Raw genomic sequence first — 22,817 nt, 5'->3', positions numbered from 1 at the left:
GCTCTGAGTGACAGATGTGAGTGACTGGATTTCAGAAGATGCAAGTGAGAAAACCAGTGAAGTGTGTGTTATTAGTGAGAGAAAAGGGAGACAGCTCATTAGAGTACAGCACTGATTAAAAGGCAGGCTAGGATTTCTGAAACAGAAGACTGTGTTTATTTGTTTTGTTTCATGTATTTGTTTGTTTACAATATGGTCTTAATATATTCAGAGAATGGCAGCTTTGTGGACACTTGTTGCAGAGAAATCCAACTTGTATCATCCTGTTGCTCTGTCAGTGGCCTTATGAAGCACTTGCTTCATTCTTCTGAATTTGCAGTAGTCTTGATTTTGTTTTCCTACCACCACCAGTTAAGTGCAGCCTGGTATAAGCTTGGAGAGTGAGATCTCTCCTGGATTTATCCCAGGACTACTAAAAGCTTCAGTCAGTAAAGTTTGACTGTTCCTCCTAACTTCTTTCCCATCTACATATCAGTTCACCTTAAAGACAGTCCATAAAATTCTTGGGTGAAGTTCAGCTCTCCCTGGACTTTCCATCCTTCACATGAAACCCACATTAACAATTTATTATATAATGAAGAACTTCCCATGCAGTGTTGATTCCCTGGCCACCTGACTCATTCATCAGAGCAGAAAGTGAAAACCAGATGGAACATCTCCTTTCCAAAACATCTTCATAAATTCTTGCATGATCTTTACAGAGTTTGAGCTAATACTTTGTATTTTACAATTTGACTCACCTTCAACAATTAAAGCAATGGTGTGTCAAGGAAGACAACTTGTTTGGTTATTTCAGAGCTCTGGCTTTGACATGGAGGAAGATAAGGGTCTGACTGTCTGTCTCTCTCTCTCTCTCTCTTTGTTTACAAGCTCAATACTTATTCCTGCCAATTGTACAAGTGTTTTAAATCTGCTACATGTGTAATTTCTTCCCTTTCCTCATACTTCTATTTAATTAAATCACACAAATTCCTGCCCACAGACTCACTGAAGTCCATGGCTTTCATTACTGTTCCTCTTTGCACCATGCCCTTAAACTCATGTATCTGAGCTGACTGTCACCTTTTAGGAGACATCAGTCTTTCCTTTCCCTTTGTTGTTGTCCTGCATTGCAGCTGCTTACCAAGGAGACATTTTTTTTTCTTGGAAAATACTTTCATATAGCCTGAAAGATTCTGCTTTTTTGTCTTTTTTGCTGTTCCTTCTTGCTCCATAAAAACCTGTGACCACACACTTCCATTCTGAAGAGGGAATCCTTCTGGGCATATAAGAAAAGTAATTTTAGAGATACACTTGAAGCCATACTATAATTGGAAGTGACTCCTATTTTGAATATGTTACACAACAGGCAGCTGTTGAACTTCTCCATATGGTCCATTCTCTAAACTACTTACGTTACAGATTACACAAATTAAATAACTGATATCCTCTCTTCATTTTTAGTGTTAACAGTTTGGAGCCCTGCACCATGACAGTGCAGTGCTGTTTATAGACAGTTAAGTATGCTCATGGAGCTAAGTTAATTGGGTAATAAAACTAGTTTGTCTCTCAGTTTAAAAGCATTTGTTCATTGAAGCCAGTGGAACTCAGCCTCAAATAGTGAGCGGTAGGGAATGACGTGGCTGGAACAATGTGTAAGATGTCCTTTAGCTTATAATCTAAAATTCAAACAAACGTAGATTCAGCAAAATTGGAAGTCCTATAGAATTTTTCAGTTAACAAGATAATAATATTCTATGCTCAAAGCAACTAAAAACAGCAGCGGTTGTGTAAGTTAACCTCTCTGGACAAAATTACCTGTGTAGGACTGACACGTTGCCAGTTAAGTTGTAACTTTTGTGTGTTTAGATGTCGATACAAATTGAAACAGAATTCATCCTACAGCATTTGTAATGTAACAGTCATGAAAAACAGTTGGTGTTCTCGGAAACAGTTACCTTCTATTTTTCACTTGTCACATATTGACTTCCTTTTAGTTTTCTCATAAGCTGTCCAACCTAACTTTGGATGAGTCCTTTGAAAAACCAAGCGGCTTTTCCCTTTATTTTCTCATATTCTATCTTGTTTACCACTTTTACCTTAGAACTTATCAGTATTTGCATAAAATGTAGACATTCAACTTCTGTGGTAATCTTAAATTGGGAGTTGCATTTGTATTTGTGTTCTTCAGGCCATGAATATGATGATCACTACCACTTGCTCAGCTTCGGTTCATATCATGGCTCATTCTGAGTGCACATACTCACCTCTTCGTGGAGAAATGTCATTCAGCTGTGCACTGTGATCACACTTTAATCTCCGAACACTTAGGGGTGTTTGGTTCATAGGATCAATGAGAGCTAGCGTTCTGCTGTCTCAAATCTTTCATTTTACAAGTACATTCCTATCCATCCATGCTACTACACATTGATATATTTAAAAGGATCTATAGTTCTTTTTTTCTGGTTTAGTGAGGGTGTTGCAGAATCGTGCATCTTAGAAACTTCTTTGTATTGTCTAAGAAGAAATTAGTCTTGGGATGAGGGACAGAAGTGACAGCATTTGTATTTACGCTGGATATCTCCAGCTCTCTCAGAAATCAAGATGATTTTGCAACATTTGTAGCTGGTTTCTGTCCATGGTCATTTACCTATCTCTAGCTTATCAAAATTAATCATAATTTACGAGTTCTAAATGGATTTTTTTGTTATCGTGAGTCATTCTTTTGCACCTTTTCTTCTAATCCTAGTGTTGACACTGCACATGCCTACTACTATTACAGAATTCTTTACTTGGCTTTAAATGACCTCAAAATTAATCTAAATTCACTCAATTAATTAAATAGCTTATCTAATTATTCTTCAAAAGTTCATCTGTTCTGCAACACAGCTAATCTTTAAACTTGTCATGATGCTACGAGCAACTTAAATGTGCTGTGTTCTTCAGAAAGTATGGCAGAGTTTGTGAAGGTTGTAAGACTGAGAAGTAGTAAGCCTTTAATGTTGACTCAAGGAAATCCCTGAGCCATGGTTTTTGAACATGGCAAGAATATAGTGATACTCTCTCTGCATCCTTCACTGCCTGCTGATGGAGACAGAATGGGATGAAATGATTCTCTGTTAGAGCCTTTATGGCTGTGTAATAAAAAAAAGACAAACAAAGTGTGTATCTGTATGAAAGTAAAGTATCCTAGCATACTGTAAATAGTATCATTTATAATACTATTGAAAGTATTGCTAGTAGGTGGAAAGAAAGGGTTAACTTCCCTAAGTTATGAAATAGTAGTCTACTGGATCAAAGACCCTGCTTGTTTGATAGCTGTGATGTGGCTTCATCATTCTAACTTCATTGAATCTGAATGTCTGTAGTGTAGCTAAGCACAAGTGGCATTTCTAAAAGAAATCCAGATGAATCAGAATTTACATGTGGGTCGTTTGGCTAAAATTCCAGTCTCGCTACTTAAAATATGAGCATCCTTTTAAGTGCTTGCATCATTACACACACATGCTTGAAGATATCTTCATCTTTCACTAATTGGACAGGATTGTCTTTTGTGACCAAGCTTGGGACAAAGGAAATTCAAGCCTGTTCCTTGTTCTGTTATCAATAGCTTTGCATTTTGTGTGATATTTACTGGCAGTTCTGCAACTTGAGAGTTGAAGGCCTGTCTTAAGGAGGTGTGTTAGCAATGGTATATAGCAGCAGTTCTGATGTATGTCTACATAATAATATTTCTGGGGAGATGCATGTTCATAGCAGTATGTGTTGATTTAATAATAGAATCATAGAATGGCTTGGCTTGGAAGAGAATTCAAAGATCATTAAGTTCCAACCCTCTTGCCACAGGTAGGGCTGCCAGACACTGGATCAAGTACCAGACCAGGCTGCCCAGGGCTCCACCCAACCTGGCCTTGAGCACCTCCAGGGTTGGGGCACACACAGTCTCTCTGGGCAGCCTGTTCTGGCACCTCACCACTCTCAGTGAAAAACTTCCACCTGACATCCAATATAAATCTTCCCTCCTTTAGTTTTAAATCATTTCTTCTTGTCCTGCCTCTATCTGCTCTTGTACAAAGTTGATTTTCCTCATGTTTATTAACTCTCTTTCAATACTGGAAGTCTGCATTGAGCTAGTTCAGAATTGGGGATTGTGTGCATCCACAAATGCTGCCACGTGCAAGCAGCCCCTTGGGATCTGTGGGACTTGCCAAGAATTAGTGACTTAATTACCTCAGCAGCTGCTATGTGAAGAGGAAATTATTTTTCAAATGACTTTCCTAGGACTGTGTTCTCAGACATTTACATGCAGCTGCACTCGGGGCACACACGGTACATGTAAATAATCCCAGTCCCACGCAGGGTGTCCTGACGTCCCAGTGAATACGGGCCATTGTTGTGTTTTGGAAGGGAATAAACAAGGAGGTAGTTGGACTGGCCTGGTAAATATTCGCTCATTAATCCTTTGGGAAGGCCTTTAACGTGGGTTCAGGCTTTGCTGTGCCGCCAGGCGGCGAGCCTGCAGCGGTGAGTTCACAGCTTCTGAAGCGGGGCTGCACGCACAGCTGCAGCTTCCTTTCCCGACCGAGAGCAGCACCAGGTAGCAGCTATTTCAAGTGGAAAGAATAAGATTTTCAGATATCTGCCTGTGTAAAATATACCACCTCTCTCTTTTTTTTCCTTTATTCCCTTGGTGTCAGCTAGAAAAAAAAGGCAGAAAGCAAGAAAAGTGTAAGCCTGCCTTTGAAAGTTCACAGAACCCGATTCTGTCGTTCTTCTTCATGCTGAGCAACATTGTAATGTACCTGCAGAATCGACCCGAATTGAGCAGAATCCGTGCAATTTCGATTCAATATTTTCAGTTTTTAATGTGTGCAGCCACATTGAGCACATCTGATCCTTGGTAGAAATGCCCACACAATGATGGTTCTTTTTTTTTTTTTCACATATATATATATATTTTAATTCTCATTATAAGGTAGACATATTCACATAAAGAGAACCTAAAACATGGGCTCTGTTTTCATTTCTGAAGAACATTTGCATTGTGTCCCGGGGTGAGTTATTCTGCAGCACTTGCATTCAGCAGGAGGTGCTTACTGTTGCTGCTGGATTTTTTTCTGTTTGAAACTGGAGCCGGCCAGCGGAATTACCACTGAGTCACTGCAAGGAGAGATGGAAAAGCCCAATTAGATCACCCAGCCCTTCTCCTTCCTGGTGTAAGATTGTGTACCAAATACTTCGGTGCTTTTTCCAGTGTAGTTTTAAAAGTCCCCAGGGATGTGCCTTGTGTCTCTTCCTTCAGGCAAATATTCCGTAACCTTCTGCTCTTCACTATTAGAAATCTTTTCCTGAGATGTGACCTAAATTTCTCCTTTCTTAAGTACATTCCATTTGCTTACAATTTATTACCTTGAACCATTCTAAGTAATTCCAGTCACTCTTTGATATTGACATCCCTAAGAAGCTGTGTTCTTTGTCCCTTAATCAGAACAGCTCTCCACGCTTAGTCTGTCTTTACAGCCTCACAGCACCTCTACTGTAGCCTATGGGCTAGTAAAGATTTTTTTTTTTCTATATTCATTTCACTTCCATCTTATGTCCATCTTTTTTTGAGGATGATTTCTTATGACAGTGACTTTTTCATGATTAACATGCCTGAAATTTCAGTTTTTCTCTGGAAGAAAATAGTAAAAGTGCCTGTCATTGAACAACTACAATTATTATCTTTTGAGGATGTACAGATAGAAATAAAAGATTATCTCTAATTACCAGGCCTGCCAATTTAGCCAGAAACTGTCTCCTGCATCACACTAATATATTCCGATTTCAGGGTAAGTTAATAATGGCTCATGATGCAAAAAGAGCGTAAAAAAAACTTTCCTACTCTGCTGTGCCAAATCTGTGATAGCTGTTTTACTTTGCTGAGAGCAAAAACTAGCAGAGGAAAATAGTTAGCCAAGACCAAATTCTCAGCGGTTGTATGCTGAGCAGTTCTGGAGAGCCTGAAGGTAGCAAAAATGAATTGAAATAAAAATTCATTCTTTCAAGTGGAAATTTTCATCATTGTAACCATTGCTATAACAATTTGCAGGGAGGGGAGTGGGGATATGAGAGATGGGGGAGTTCTGAAGGTTGCAAAGTTCAGAATTTTATCACTCCCATCAGACCTTACCAGCTTTAATTCTTAGGTTTTTGCTGGAAAGGGTAAGAGGCCCCAAACCTACAATTGCATTTCCCTTTCTTGAAGGTGGAACTTAGCAATCAAATTTAATTTGTTGAAATAAGATACTTTCCAAATTCTGACAACACCATTGGCAATTATTGCTAGACTGTCTGGAGAAACTTGCTGGTACTTGTGTAAATCTTGATAGAAATTTACCTTTTGTTCCTTTGCTAAAAATAAGGAACTCCCTAGTTTATATCACATTTGTAGGGGGGAAAAAAACCAAAAACACAAAAAGATTTTGCTGCTTTAATGAAGGGCAGTAGATTCAAATTGCAATATAAGAAATTATTCCATCTACATGTTTCTTTAAAAAAAAAAAAAAAAAAAAAAAAAGCTTTTTTTTGTTGTGAAGCTGAAGGCTGAAACAGGTTGCTTGGAAAAGTTCTGGAGTTGTGGAGTTTCCATCATAGAATGTCCTGGGTTGGAATGGACACAGTGCAAAACAAAGAGGTGGACAGTTCTGCTGTATATGTTTATGCCTGTACATCTGCTTCTGCTGCTTCACCATTTGCTTATTAATCATGGACACAAGGCAAAATGCTGCCAAAGTGGCGCTGTCCATGCATGAGCTTTCCGCTTACTACCCTGTGCCTGTTATAAAGTGCATCAGCCTTTATGGCAGTAGGAGTTAGACTTTAGTTCTGGGTACAGAGCCTTTTTCTCCTGTTCTCCCTGGAGCATGCTTCCTTGTGTATACCTTTGCATAGCTCATGTGCTTAGGTTTGGATTTTACTTCTCCTTGCTGTGGAATGTACATGTGCCTATCCTTGTGCTTTACTGTGGTGTGTGTTTCTCTTTCCTCTGTTCTTTTTTCCCCTCCCAGTTGCTTTAACTTAGAATTGTACTTTTGCAGTCTAAGCTGTATTTCAGCTCTTTCAAAACCCACTTGTTTGTTTCTTGTACCTTTTTCAGTGAACTGTTTTCCTACAACCACCCTCCTTTCCAGTCTTTTAGTGCTTTTCTTCTGTACTTTGTGTTAAATGAGACCTGAGGGTCTTTGACCTAAGTTGTATGGTAGCTGTAGCTAAAATATGTTCTTCCTTCTCTCTTTCTCTACTGTTGGGGTTTGACCTGTGTTTCTCTTGGCATGGAACAAACACACATCCCTACAGTTTAATGTTCTGCCCTCAGGAAGGCATGTCAGTAGTCAGCTTTTACATTTCTTAGCCTAAAAGTGAGTTTAACTAAGAGCTTGGATCAATTTATCTCACATAGATTTTTAAGTTTTGCCTCATATCCTGGATGTGTTTAGATGCTAAATTTCTTGGTTTGACAGAATTCCCTCTGGAGAAAGCCATCCTTGCCTTTACTACTGCAGTCTATTTGGGGGAATGTTTCATGAGGTTTCTGGAAGACACAACGCCATCCTTATTATCATCTTGTTGTCATTCCTGAACTTCTTGATCCTTTTGCTGAAGGCCTTTACACTGAAGCTTGAGCACAGAGACATGGGTCCCCCAGAAATGCACCATGAACATGGGATACGAGAAGAGTTTTGTCTACCTGGCTGAAAAATGACTGCTTTCCACTACTTAAAGGTCACAGCAGTTTCTTACCCCACACATTTTAACAGGGTCTTGGACTGTATCACAGAACTCAACAAAACAGCCATCATTACTTACAGCGGAGTTTGCACTGCTGGAGACTGAGCAGCACTACTGGCCAACTGTCAGAGCATCTCTGTTCTGCTCCAGGCAGCCACCTGCTCTGTTACCAAGTGTTAGACCAGTGTGGAGAATTAAGGTGCATATACTATATTTGGTAAATGAGTCCTTTCAGTCCATGCTTTGAGCTCTGACATACTGCTCCAAGGTTTTGGCTGCCGCTTTGAAATCATGTGAGCTGGAATATGTGTAATAGAGATAAGTATTTGAAGGAGGAAAGTTGATTTACCAGTAAGTGAACTCTTTGAGAACATTTTTCCCTTGTACATTCTCCAACAGCAAAGATAGTTTAATGTTTACCACTCCTTTCTCTTTCCATCTGCTCATCTCTTCTCATTCATTCCCCTTTTGCCACAATTTACCACCCCTTGCTTCCCTCTTTTGCCAGTGTTAATTGGATCAGCTGGAATGACATTAGTGAAATGAATCAAGATAAACACACTTTTTTAGCCCAACAAACAGAGTGGGCAAGACAAACAGAGGAGGGCAATTTCCTAAGCCTGTCTTAGTGCCAAAGCTAATATGCTAAGCTATGGTTTGAGAAGCTGGGACGGTGCAGAACTCTTAACAGCACCCTGTTGCTGCAGTAATAAGCAAAGAAGTGGAAATGTGTGCACTGTGTAGGTAACGCTGGGAAAGTACAAAAGTAAACCATGAAAGCTAAAGTGTTTGAGGTGTGCTTACACCCATAGGAAAAGTGCAAACAGGGAATCTGACAGGATTCCTGTACAGGTATGTAACTTTACCATGGCACAAAAAAAAACCCTAACATGACTTTGGCATGGTGATTTCATGTACTGTTCTGGCTTTGCTCCTCTACCCTGGAGGAAAATAGAAACATTCTTATCTAGTTTTTATGTTTCTAGAGTGTGAAATCCATTCTGAGAGTGTGTTATGTCCCTAAATCACTTGGGCATCACTTATGCTGCTTTTCATGTACTGCTGTTAGCCACAGTGCCTGCATGTGGCTGATCCAATGCACTACCCAAAAGCCCTGATCATATACGTCATGGCTTTAGGGAGCCCTCTGTATTCTGCTTTTGCTGAATTTATTGGTTGTGAACAGTGACATTTGTGATGGCTGCCTCAATGCTTAGCTCTGCATCCTGTAGGAGGGAATGCTGGGTGATCTCATGTGGTGCACAATTCTTTCACATGAGCTCTCACTACCTGCCTAGTGAAGCTGAGGCTGCAGTTCTGTATATCATAGAAAGGAAAGCTATCATTGTGCAATCCCGATGTGATGTAAGCATTAGAATGCAGGACTTGTTTGTCCCCAGCTCTTTCATAGATTTTTTTCTGTTGTTTTGAGCAAGGTGTTCAATGCATCTGATATTGCTTTCTCTAGTTATAAATTAAGGTTCTAGTCTCACTTTGGTATTAAGAGATAGAGTTCATCTGTGTGCTGTGATCTCAGTGCTGTGTAAGTGCAAAGCATTAATCTGGTGATTGCACCACCTGTATATATCCTGTGTCCAAGATACTCGAAGGCCTTTAAGTTTACTGGGTACTTTGACAGCTGGCAGCAAGGATTCAGCCTTTAAAAAGATAACTCTGCACTGCAGATGGAACTCCCAGGAGCTAGCAAGTAGGAAGAGCCTAAACATGGGATTGTTGGCTGAATGGGTCACGCAGCCTCACAGTGCAGCTCATGACCCTGTCCCTGGGGAAGGGGCAGTGGCTCAGGCAGCCTCCAGCAGGTCAGGCTGAGGGAGCAGCAGGGGCCACAAGGAGGCTTTCCTCCCTCAAACAAATGGATTTAGTGGAGGAGAGAAGAGGGAGGGAGGCCGAAGTGCCCAATCCTTTTAGCATCTGCGGCTGCAGGAAAGGGGGGATTGCTGCTCCCTCTTTGCTTTCCCTTCAGGAGTGTGGGAGCCTCCTTGGCGGTGTCTGCACAGCTGGTTGTAATTACGCACTGCAGCTTCAGAGGAAGTTGCTGGCTGTGGGGAGCGTGCAGTGCTTGGCTGCGGACCTGCTGCTTTTACAGATACAATGGAGGTGGAGAGAGTAAAAGCAGTGGCACAGAGCGATGGGGAGGGTGAGAGCCTAATAACCCTCCAGTCAAGCTGGCTGCCTTGCTGGATCATTACCTACCTGTGAAGGTCCCTTGGTAGATGTATAACACAAAGCCCTTTAAAACTAGCTGGAAAACTCTTTATTTATTATTTATGTTACTACTCTACCAAAAAAAAAAAGAGAAAAAAAAAAAAGGTTGGAGTGGCTTGAAAAAAAATTACACTGAACTGACATTGCAATGTCTATTTTTGGTGTTATCATTTAAAATTATACAGTTATAAATAAAGCTGCTCAAAATGCAGCTATTTTGATTCTCGCTGGGGTCCACGCAAGCATTTTTGTTGGTTTCTATCGTTGGATTTAGCCCTCCATTCAACACTGATCCTGTTTTGAAGGCTGAGGATTCCTTGTTTTTAACTGTGAGTTAAGAAGTGTTTGCTGAGTGCAGACCCTACAGTATGTATTGTTCTTACATCTTGTCTTAGGATGCAACTGTCTCAGGCTCACCAAAAGAAATGCAAAAACTTGTGTGAAGCTGGCCCTAGTCCAGGCTTTGCAATAAAACCCAAAATGAGGCAAGTTTTGTCTGGCGTTGGGCTTTGTAACAAAAGCTGTGGTTATAAATCTTAGGAAAAGAACATTTGTAATGGAAGTGGCCAGTGAATCCTAAATAGCAACAGAACGTGTTGCTATGAAATGTGTATACCTAGAGGGGAAAAAACAGATCCCACTCTTGATAGAAAAGCAGCAGCTTACTCAGAGCTGTTCTCAGATGTCAGAGTCAGTCATCAGCTCCCTGGCCTGTGGTTGCATCCTTCTAAACTTTGCCCCTGCAGGCAGCCATGATTTATGTCTTTAGCAGATGAAGCAGCCAAAGTGAATAAAAGAGGAAAAAATGTAAAGGTGGGCAAGATTATGTGCTGTGCCAGATCATATTTGAGGCTGCATCTGAACTCAGACCAGTCATCTTTTTTTGTTTTGTTTCCCAGATGTCGACATTTCTTGGAGCCATCCATCTGAAAGCTCTTACTTCATGAAGTGTCTGATTATTTCAGGTGCTGCATCATCACATCAGCAGTTCTGAATTTCTGTGATGAGTTTCTGCTGTTCTTCATACCTCATAGTTCAGGATGGTGTTGTATGTGGTGAGGCAGCTCTGTGGAGGTAACGAGGCAGGGCAGAGCTGCAGAGTGGTTCCCAGGAATGTGTTCATGTGTCCTATGCTGCTATTTTGTGCAGTAAATGGTGTGGATTTGCCTGTACTGGTTTTCTGTGTTTGTGTTGTGTGTCTGTTGCAGAAAGATCAGGTAGGTCAACAAGACAGTAGAAAACACCAGTGGAAAAGAATCCGCAAAGTACTACTTGTATGTATTCCTCCCAACACATCACAGTGTACGGAGCCTAGTAGATACAAGGTAGTTGAGGGATCTGGGTACTTTGGTGGTCCTAATAATACCTAGAAGACTAGCTGCAACTGGTGAAGGTAAAAGCAGCCACACCTTGCTGTGGGAATATTTTTATGCAGGCATCTGACTGAAAGGGTATGGGGCATCTTTTTTTTCCATAGCTTCTTATCAGTTTTCATGAATGGTTTCCCCAAGCCCAGTTATGAGGTTGAAGAAAACAGCATTCAGATTCTTTAATGTTTCTTGCCAGTTTTTGAAGAGCTTGAAATTGTAACCTAAATAATGATTACCATAAAAAAAAGGCTGTTTTTCTTCAGCCTGAAGTTCTGGTAGCTTGACTAAAAACAAGGACTGCTGTGCAGTTATGACCTTGAGCTGGTGACTGTTCAACTACAAAGCTAAGGTGCTGCTTGTTAGGAAGTACCTGTACCTATGGAAAAAGGCTCTGCTACTCCAGTTTCATCCCACTGACCCTGATGATTGCCTCAAACTGTTCTTTTTCAACAGCTGTAAAAAGTTATGATGCTAAAGGTATTGTGTACATTTCTTTAAAGATCTGCACAACAATCAATCTCTTAAGGGTTCTGTATTGTGTGAGCATCTTAAAGTATTCCACCATCAGGCAAACTCATAAAACTATGTATCGTGGTATTTCTAGCTGACAGTTGTTGCATGCCTTCCTGTTTTTAATGCACTTAAGGACTCTTGCTGAGGCAAGTGAGGATTTATGAGTTGAGCTGAGTTTCAGGGGTCTGCGATAGATTGAGCCCCAGCAGTGCCTGGATATTGTGATGTTTTTTCCCACAGTGAGTATATACTCTGATGGATAATGTTTGGGAATGTGTGCTGCTGACAGACAGAAGTTTACTTGGTTAAAATATATATCTTATATCTGCATAGAAACACAGAATAACTTCGGAGCTTTCAGTAGAATTACTCCAGAGGATTCTCACTCCAAACCTGCCACATCCCTAGGTACTTCTTAAGGTTGTCTTAGATCTTGTCTCCTAACCAGTCCAGGAACTTGCTGCTATTTGCATCTGACCACATGTTAGGTTTATATGGACAGAAGCCCATGGAAGAAAAAGGCTGACCTCAGCAGGGAGTTAAGATGGGGTCAAGCCCAAGGAGCCCAGAAGAACTCAAACACCTCCTGCTTTATGTACAGATGAGGTCCCCTGTGCAAATGGCAGGTAAAGAGAGGAAATCTGTAGGTCATAAATCTGTATTTACTTAGAAGAATAAGTAACTTGATTGTTGGAGACTGAAAAACAAACAAACAAAAAAATCCCAACAACTCTATCATCACATTAGAGAAACAAGCATTATTTTGTGGGATGTGCATAGGTAAATGAGGTACCTTTGGGTACTTGGCTTGGGCATACAGTGTTACTGATCAGCTGACCCAGAGATGTTGCCTGTCTGGCCTGGTTTCTAACCATGAAGAAATTACTTCTAACAACACTTCCCAAACAGTAATAATGCCAATAGTACATATCTGTTAGCTGGTGTGTTGAAAGAAATTAGCACTAACGTTTCCATTCTTGAGTTCTTGTGAGCGATTAAAGCACAGAAAATACATGAAACTGAAACTAGAAAAGTGAGATTTTTTTTTTCCACAGTTAAAAAAAATAATGAACACAAAACTGCTCATGAACAGAACCTTTCATACCAAAACACACTCCTACAGCTTTTAAAACTGTAAAAAAAATAAGGTAAATAATAAAAGAGGAAAAGGAAGGGAATTTTACTGTAACTGGAAGCAGTGGCAGATTTTTAAGTGTAAGGAATAATTACGGATGCTGACAGTGGTTTAAAATGTCTGAGGATGAGTTTTAGTTTAGGCATAAATAACTGAATATGCAGAAGAAATTCTTGTAATGGAAAGAGGAGTAATGCTGGAGAAATGGTCTGAATTTATTTCATGCGATACTTTTTTAATAACTGGGTCTATTAAAGACACCTGCTGAAAGTCTGTAATGCTGGTTTATTAGAGAGAAAAAATAACAAAGTTCTTTAGCAATCCTGTCTTCAGTTCAGTATTATGGACTGTTAAAAGGGGGTTTATGCCTGCAGTGTTATTAACTGAGATTCTGCTAAAATTAAAGTCAGGCTCACAAAACTTGCTTTCTATAAGACCTATAAGGTTTCTAAAGAAGAATTTAAAACTATACAAGAGAATTAGTATATTCTTGCTTTATTTAGGATATTTAAAGGCAGTCGGTCTTGGTAGATATCTAATTCTAAACACTTGTATTCTTTCTTATCACATGTGACTTCTTTCTAGTTATGTTAAAGTGCAGCAAAAATGGACCAATTTCCTGGACTAAGTCATTACTATTATTAGAGAGAAAATCAACCTCCAAAGTGACCAAAGCATAATTTGTAATAATAAAACACCCAATATTTTTTACTGGCTTTGGCAAGGCTACAAGATACGGGCTCAGTTATGAGACAGGTTGGGGCAGATGGTGATGGGGACAGAATCCCAAAGACTGTGGCCTGGAAAAGAAATAGAAGTCTGAGTTTATAGTGAGAGCATTGTTGTCTATGTTTAACACTGTAATTTGTTTAAACTTAAATTATGGCAATGAAAATAGAGTAATAAAACACTGTGTTTTCATCACTTGAGTTTGGAGAGGCCTCGTCTTTTCTGTGCCTGTAGCCCTGATGATTCTTTCGGCAGCTCTGCTGGTGATAAGAGGAATAACTCACCGCTGTCAGGGAAGCTGGCTGTTTAATCACTGACATGAGAGCCCAGCGTAACTCCATGGTGATCGCTGTCTAAATGACTTATGTAATTTCTTCATCTACTTTTTGATTGAGGAGTGATAACTCAGGCGATGAGTTATTTGGCATCAGCCTTAGAGACAATCTGTTTTCCTTAAATAAATCCTGAGGCACCTTTCAGCCACCCAGTTTTAAAATAAGCCTGTAGTGGATCAGGTCTGATGTGCCTGGCAGATTTAGCCAAAGGATGAAATTAGGATTTGCTGTCATTATTTCGCTTTGTTTATTGTTCTGTTGTTAAATGAGAGTTCTAAATGTAGTATTGAGGGAAATGAGAAATGGACTGAAAGGCAGTTTTTATGTTACAGCGCAGGGGTATGGCAGGGTATTTTGTCCCTGATGGCGGAGGCACTATTTTGCTCCAAAGCACACAGCATTGTCCAAGAACCAGAGAGGAAAACTCACACCAACACCAGCCTGGATCCGTACCCTGGGATATGGATGACATACCCAAGATAATTGAAAAGAATTATTAATTTTTCTTCTACAACTGAATACAAATCACAGCTCAGGGTACCTGTGTCTGTGATTTAAATGCAGAGTGCCATTACACAAGGTAGCAAGTTGCTGCGTGTTACATTTAGTATGCAACAGGTTGATTTATGCTGTGAGCCTGGCAGGATTTCAGGCAAGGTTTTGCCACTGATTTGTTTGGAACAGAAATGGTTTCCTTGCTGAAATCACAAAGATGGGAGCCTTGGCTAGAGTTTTATTTGCAGGGTTCCTAATGTAGCTGTGGAGTGCTAAATACAACCTGAAGAGCTGCGGAGGTGGTGGGTGTTTCAGGCTTCACCTTTGTTAATATCTGCTGTAGATGTGCATTTATTAAAGCAAGACAATTCAATCTTATAGAAAGGATTGGAGTTAATGTTTAGGTTAAACTAATCAATTTCCTGTGTTTCTCTTTTTCTACACTGAAGCTTTTTAGTTTACACAGAGCAGTCAGTGACAGGTATAAGCAAGTTTTGCAGTACTTATGTTACACACATAGGGCTACAGTTAGGATTTACATTCCTTTGTAGCAGGTGTTATGCATAAGTGTGCACGATGCAGGGCATACTTCAGATGGAAAGCATCCTGTTGTACCCCTTTGAGCAGTACTGGCATCACCTTCTGTGGCTGGGGTGACACCATGCATTCTGAGATGTAGAGTTCTGGAGTGGTCCATTGGTGTGCCGCCATCTCATTCATAGGACAGTGTTGCTGAGTGCTCCTTTACATTGTGCTTGAAGCAGAGTCTGCCTTCTGATCCATTTTGGATTCTGCCCATGTGAGATTTGCACAGAGGTTCGAACTTTCAAATCTGAGTTTGCTTTCTGTGATTCTGAGAGTTATATTTATTGATGTTTGATATTCTGACCTGACAGAAACCCGCTTTAATTTTTTAATTTGTATTTATTCTTTCTCCACAGCAAAATCTGCCAATCAGGGCAAATCACGTGAGTGATTCTGTGGAGGCTGAAACAGGATTGCTGAACTCATTGTCATGCGTGGCTAAACAGAGAATTGAACCTTGTGAAAGGTTAGTGATTTTAGATAATTTTAAAATGATTGCATAGGAGGTGATGCAGCTGCTGTCAGTCTACCATAATCCTGTTCTCTGCTGGATCTGCCCTTGCAGAAGCACTGCTTTCTCTCAGTGATTAAGGGGAGACATTGCTTTCAAGAGGTGCTGATTCAGCAGAGCAAAGAGTCAGTAAATTAGCAATGACTGTAAGGGAATTTTAAATATTGGTAGAATACCAAACTTCTACTGTTACAGTGTCTTGGAGATGAAATTCTAATTAAGTTACTCTACCAGGCAGTGTGGGAGAGATGACAGCCACAATACAGAATAATGGGGAAACTGCACATCCAGGTTTTGGGTTCTCAGTGTCACTGTTATAGAATGGTTCTAAAGGACCATGAAGTAATAACCAAGTATAGTTGTATAGATTCTACTGGACTGTTTATTTAGTCACAAAGTGATGCAGACTTTTTATATGTAAATTAAAGCAAAATAAAATAAAAAACAAAACTGTAATGAAAGAATGCTACCTTTCTATATGCTATCATTTGTGTATGTTGAAAATACAAATTGTTTGGTTAGTGAGACAAGTAACTCTACCCCTAAACTTAAACAGTGATCAATTAGTGTGCTGACCAAGAGGCAATATGCCAGTTATTGTGAAAAAACAGTGGAGACTCAAGGACAGTGTAGATCACTATGCAAACTGACCATACTAACATTATCTCCCTGTGAATGAGACATGCAAATGTAAAACACTCTTTTCCTAAGTTATATATGGGTAACAAATTGATAGAAGAAATGTGAATCAGCAAGTATAGATAGGTGAAGTGGGAAGGGAATGACTGTGTGTCTCGTAGGACAAAGAAGAGGTAAAGAAAAAATATCTGTGCACATGATATTTTTCCATGTTATGCCATGGAAAAGTTAAAAATGCTGTTATTCATTTAGAGGTGTTTTTACTAGACTGTGTATGCAAAGAGATTGCTTTGGTATTCTTGGTCAGAAGTGCTAGATTTCTGTAGGATATTTACCACATGAATCATGACAATCCCAGGTTTTGTGTCTGCATTACTTTACCTGATCAGAGTACCTTGCTGAGATAAGAAATGTAAACCAGGCCGAAGCGACTTAAGTTATCTTAAAATATGTACTACATGAAAACTGTGCTATTATACTGCTACAACACAATTATTTGTTATATTTAGACAAAATATGGAATGAAAATAGGGATGCAAACACCCCACTTGAGCACATTTACTATCATAAAGTCAACTGTAATTATAATAGCATGATTTGTAAGCAATGCTTTCAGTAGTCTGCAAACTTACTAGTTCCTGGTAGGTGAAGATGACTGTAGAGGTAGCAGAGTGAAATGAAGAATCATAGGTACTATCTTTTCTTTGTTACTTCATTGTTCTGTGGCTCATATTTTCTCAACAGTAATAATGCATAGAAGGGTTTGAGAGCTGCAAGTAATAAATACTAATTATCTTCGGTGTATGTTTCTGGCAAACTCTGAAACAAGATCTCAGAAGAACCAGAAGTTCTTCTGTAGTTGCTTCCTATTTTACCAGCTACATCTGTTATGTATTCAATTTGCACTGTTACATATAATGAATACATACATACACATATTTAGGTATGTATATATACATGTGTATATATCCTGCTGAACTTTAATGCTGCTCTTTAGGAATGGCCGCAGCAGTCTTCCATTCAATATTTTTGAAGAGCTGTAGAGGCCAAAATATCCACCACTGTTGTATTCATTTCAATATGACAAAACTTACCAAGAAGAAATAAAGAGTGACATCCAAGACATCTGTAGAGTGGTCATGAAGACTACAGAATGCCAAGCAGGAAGCACAGTGCTTATGTGCATCGTTTATTGGACATTCCTGAGAGTAAACTGAAGGGGTCGTGGCTGATCAGCAGAGAGGCTTTCAGAAAGGAGAGTAATTCTAAAACACAAAAACATACTTAAACGTTGAAAAGTTAAATGATCATAAACACTGACAGATGTAGTATTAAAGATATTAGTAGGCAGAACACAAGCGAGATGGATACCTAACTTAATAAGATAATTACAAATAGTTCAATATGCTTCTTCCCACACATCAGGAAGTAAAAAACACTGTCAGTGAGTCTGCATATGATAAGGATATAAAGTTAACCCTCAGGGAGGACAAAGCCACTAGAAAGAACCTGAACTCTTTTTACCCTTGTTCTTTGTGGAATAAATTGGGGAAATTCTCCCACTAGGGCCCTTTTCAGGGTCATAGACATGTGGATGAAAACACCATCTAAATGATGCAGTCAACCTGGATTTCCAAAATGCTTTTGACAGAACTTGAATACTGCGTGCAGTTCTGCCTTGGAAAAGGCATGCTAGAACTAATAAATATTCTTGAGATAGCAGTGATGTTTACTCACATACTGTGACTTCCATTCAACATACGAGGAACTTCATACACAGAATAGTTGAAACTCTGGAAAGATATGAGTGAGGAAATGTATGAAGGTATGTGTAGAACTGAGTGGTCTACAGAGCAGAGGAATGGGGTTGGCTTTTCACCTTCTCTCCTAATACAAGAATAATGCGTACCAAAAAAAAAGGCTGTTAAGGGCTTTATTCAGAAGAAACTGAAGGAACTATTTCTTCAGGCAACCTGTGTGGACTAGTGGTGTTACACTTCAAGTTTATGGGGATGCAAGGAGTAAATCCTTGGAAGAGATGCTGTGTAGTGTACTAACTAGATAATCACATAACCTAACCTGACAATGGTTGAAGGCTGGGTGGCCGTGAGGATGTTTACCCTGTCCTTGCTTTTGCTCTCAGAGTTCTGTGATAGATGGACCCATGGTCTGATCCAACATCGAAGTCTGTACGTAACCTTCTTACACCAAAGTCAAGGTTAAATAAATGAAGTTATTAACTGCTTAAATACATTTGTAACTTTCAAACTCCCTAAGTAATCATAATGTTATGGCAAGTTATGGCTGGAAGGGACCTTAAGGAGTGAACCAATCCATCCCCCTGTTCCATGGTAAGCAAAATCAATTACTTTCATGTCTTTACAGACAAATTTGTCTATCCTGTTCCTACAGCTTTCAATGATGGAGACGCAGCAGCCTCCGTAAGCAATCTATTTAAAGTCTCACTATTCATACTATGAGAAGGATTTTTTTTTCCTGTCTAACTGGAATCTAATCAGCTGTTGTTTGCTGTAAACCATTAGTTAACTGCAAGTCTGAGCTAAGATGAGAGGCGTCCTAGATTTCTGATGAATGTTGTCTAGTGACTTTAGTGACTCTGGAAATAGCCTGGCAGCGGGGTTGATTTTCAGTGGAGCTAGTAGTTTATTGTACTTTGGTTACTATGACCAAGCACAAATAGGATCCTTTTAGGGATTTTCATGTTATTTTAATGTCTTATCTCCTCAGCATTTTTTGGCCTTGGGGAATCAGAAAGCATGCTTTCTAAACACAACATGCTTTGACTTTACTTCAGAAAAGGCTGGTTGAAAGGGGTGTCTTCAGAAAGAGAGGGACAAAAAAGTGTTTGGTTTTGTTGTTGTTTTAAAAGATGACTGAAAACCAGCATGTAATATTTTATTTCTTCTTTGTTGTTTGCTGTGGCATATATAAATGCTGGTTTTGCCAGTAAATTTACTGAACTGTGTGTGCTTGAGATTAAATGTCTGAACTGTCTTAAGTGGTTTCATTCATTTCACTTAAGCTCCTCTTCTTGCCAGCGATCACTAATTCTGTTCCTCAATTTCTAGGTATCTGACTTGGAAAGGGCTTTTGATTAACGGAAATGCTGGGCACCTGCAAATCCTGCTCAATTGATGAGGGCTGGTCTCATGATACCTGGTGTGCTTTAAGTTGTCTAAAATACAACTTGAAGAAAAAAACAAAACAACACAGCTCAAATTAGGCATTTTAGCAAAAGATTTAAGCTTGGTTTCTTTGTTTCAGTTCCTAGTTTCTAATGTGAGTGAGAGCACTATCCTCTCACTTGCCATGAGCTGTGGAAAAACAGCTTATTGGTATGTGAAGCACTCAGGAGTCATAGTGGTGGTCAGTCTCGGGGAACAAATGTCTAGGAACGGGGGTTTGAATTAGTAAATAGATGTGAGGTCATATGCAAAACAAAAAGGAAAAAAATGTATTAAATAGCTGTTCACTGGTGAGCACTGACAATTCTGTGTACAGAACGAAGCAAACATCCTGTGGAAAAATAGTTTGTGAGGGTGTATTTGAAGACTTCATCATGCAATGAATTACACAAGGAAGCCAAATAAAGATTGCACAAACTCTTTGATTTTGGTGGTTTTAAGCTCGTTGACTGCAAAACTTGAACCTCCGTGACATGCTTTTAATACAAGTTTTATGTTTGCTAAATACATGTATGTTGGTCAATTGGAAACTGTAGCCGTCTCAGAGAGACAATGGCAATAGTAGTTGGCACTTTAGGATGAGGGGGAATATAAAGTGTGTCTCTTGCTTGGAGAGTGAACTTACATGAATCTTAGAAAACATTGTGGAAAATGGCCTTTTGTTTTGTTTCTCTGTTTTCATAAAACCTTTGTTTCAACAGGATATTTGATTGGCTATACCAAGGATTGCAGGACCATCATAAGTCTCCCGCATGGAAAAGGATGAACAGTAGTGCTCCTTAGGTTCGGACTCTCTGTCTCAGAAGATTCCAAGTGATTGTATTCACTCTGAAATGCTTGTAAATAGCTGGCAGTTAACAGCAAATGCCTGGCAGAAAAAAAATAAATAAATTCCCCCAGCTGCTTCCCCATCAATAAAGCTGGGATTTGTTTTTATTGATGAAGGATTTTCTGTTTGCTGCCCTGCTAATTCAAGCTAAATGGAAATGGACGGCCTTTAGTAAGGAGTGGGGTACTCAGTATAAGAATGGCTAAATAAGCTTGAGTTCCTCCATGTATACTTATGCTGTAAGCCATGAGGAACCCCCCCCCAGCATCTCATGGGGGATTTTCCTTGTGTCCTTTCTTCTCTCTTACTCCCTGCTTTCCTCCTTTCTATCCCAGTTACTGACCTGGGATCCTTGCCACCCTTCACACTCTCAACTCTCTGTTTCCACGGGCATCTACAGCTGTAACCTCTGAAACCAGATGCTCATAATAAAGGAAAGGTACACTGTGACTTATCTGGGTTATTTACCTTAGTTTTGCTTCCTAACCTAGGATGTGTTTCAGTAACATCCCTCTAACAATGTCACTCCATGTAGATTCTGCCACTTTAACAGCTGTTTCAATTTCTGCATGGATTGCATGTAGAGTAGCTGCCCAAGTGCTTTGGGGAGGAATAGGTGCAGAAGGGATGAACTGCCCCTTAAAACTTGGTATGCATCTGTTTAGCTTTGTTGCTAATGATGAATGAAAGTCTTTGAGCTGCCCACTATGTGCAAAGAACAAACAGAACTCAGCACTTGCTATTTCTGTTCACGTGTTTGAAGCACAGACCTACAGATTATATTCTTTTATATGATTATTACCCTCAATATAAATAGAAAACAGTTTTTGAACTTGGACTAGAACGTTAAGAGAAAATTTCTCTCCTGCATTTTGTGTGCAGCTGTCTGCTGAGCCTACAGTACCATATCAGTGTTAAGCTCTGCCTTCTCAAAGCGTTGGGGAGGTCTGGTAGCACTGATTAACTTTGTGGATTTAGAGGCGTTTACAGTCTGGAACCTCGTTCAGATTTCTCTACACCTAAAGCACGTGCAGAAGCTTTGCTGTGATGGGCATTTTTTCCTTGGCTGGTGGGGCCACCTACGAAGTTCTTTTTTCATTCTTGTGACCTGTCTGTAATCATAACAGGACAATATGAGTCTGCATTTTGCATCCTTTCCCCATGCTTTTTGTGCCTTGATTTAGTGGAATGCTTAGGCATGTGTATCTCAGTCTATGTGATGGTCCCACTCTAATGCCTTGCTGAAGTGGTGGTTCAGTGGTGTTCACAACTGGAAAGACTTGGTTCAAAGTCTGACTTGGATTCTCCATGTTCTACCACTTGAATTGCATTGTACTGATGTGCACAGAGTTCTGAGAGTGTTGTGTATTTCCATGGCGATCACTTCCTGCAGTCTGCCTCAGAGCCCCAACTTCTGCAATTTTAACCAGCTTTCTGATTTTCCTTGTTGCTTCCCCTTCCCCCCTCATTGTTTTGCTCTCCTGTTCCTTTTCAACCTCGATGACTTTTCTTTAACTATTTAGAGCTACTTCTTTTGCTCCAGCCTCAGTTCACTGCTGGAAGGATTCCTGCAGCTCCGGCCCCAGCTGTCCTGAGAATGTTAGCCATGCTGCCACGCTGCACTTGGATTTCACTGATGCATTCATGGAGGTTTTGGGGTTTTGTTTTTAATCAGCCCTCAATTACATGGCTTTTTTTTTTAAACTACTCTGGAGATGACATTATTATTCTCTTCAGACTACAGTTGTATTAGGCAATGTGCACTTAAATAGCTACTGTAGTAAGTGAAGTACATCTGATTTGCTCACTGTATCCTAGAGAAACTTCAGCAGAAATGTTTGAAGTGCTTTTTATGGTCTAAGAAAGTTTAATCCATACCCAAAAGCCGTCTGTTATCTGGCTTCCAAAGTTGTTATACTCATTGGGCATGCCAAGCTGTTGATGCTAGGCTGGCCTTGCAGCAGATACCAATGTCACCATGGCATCCATTGACTTACACACTAACTAATCATGGTAGGAGCACTCAGCAAAGTTTCTACCCAGGCAGCCGCTCTGAAGGTCACTGTGCTGCCTACGGTGGTTTCAAACTTGCTGCCCCAAAGCAACAGTTTGCAACCCATGTGAGAACACTGGCATTTCTGGCACAGCAGGGATCAGCTTTATCCTCAGGGTACTTTTAACGTTGCCCATCTACTAGATAGCCCACAACTAGGCTGACAAAGGGGAAGTGGTGTCAGTGTGTTGCTCTGCAAATACATATTTTCTATGTTATTTATGGAGCTCCTCCCACTGCTATGACTAGCTGGGTTATCTGTGGGGCTTTACTTGTTCCGAAGCCGCTATTGATTAAACGTTGAGATGATTTTTTTAGAAGCTGTCATTGGAAGATGCTTAGGCTGCATTTGCTGTCAGCTTAGCAGTCATGTTGCCGCATCTTCCTCTGAATTCCTCTCCCAGCTGGGCTCTTTCATTTCTTAGCATTAAAATAGATTCTT

At 40.0% G+C, this 22,817-nt stretch overlaps 1 long non-coding RNA gene across 2 annotated transcripts in view; it reads left to right on the top strand.

Moving 5' to 3' along the window:
- LOC107313114 (uncharacterized) overlaps positions 1-20,412 on the top strand; it is a 45,163-nt gene extending 24,751 nt beyond the window's left edge. Inside the window, exons 4-6 of one of the 2 annotated variants that reach the window (XR_014945743.1) lie at positions 15,494-15,603; positions 18,673-18,728; positions 19,377-19,461. This is a non-coding gene — a long non-coding RNA (uncharacterized LOC107313114). Of the gene's footprint in view, positions 1-15,493; positions 15,604-18,672; positions 18,729-19,376; positions 19,462-20,194 lie in introns of those variants that run through there. The other variant, XR_004307004.2, reaches the window with a different exon arrangement.
- The last annotated feature ends 2,405 nt before the right edge of the window (positions 20,413-22,817 follow it).

This window comes from Coturnix japonica, chromosome 4, assembly GCF_054131305.1.
Source record: "Coturnix japonica strain WE chromosome 4, WE-NBRP24, whole genome shotgun sequence".
Taxonomy (NCBI): Eukaryota; Metazoa; Chordata; class Aves; order Galliformes; family Phasianidae; genus Coturnix; species Coturnix japonica.
This window is presented reverse-complemented; position numbering and strand designations above follow the sequence as displayed.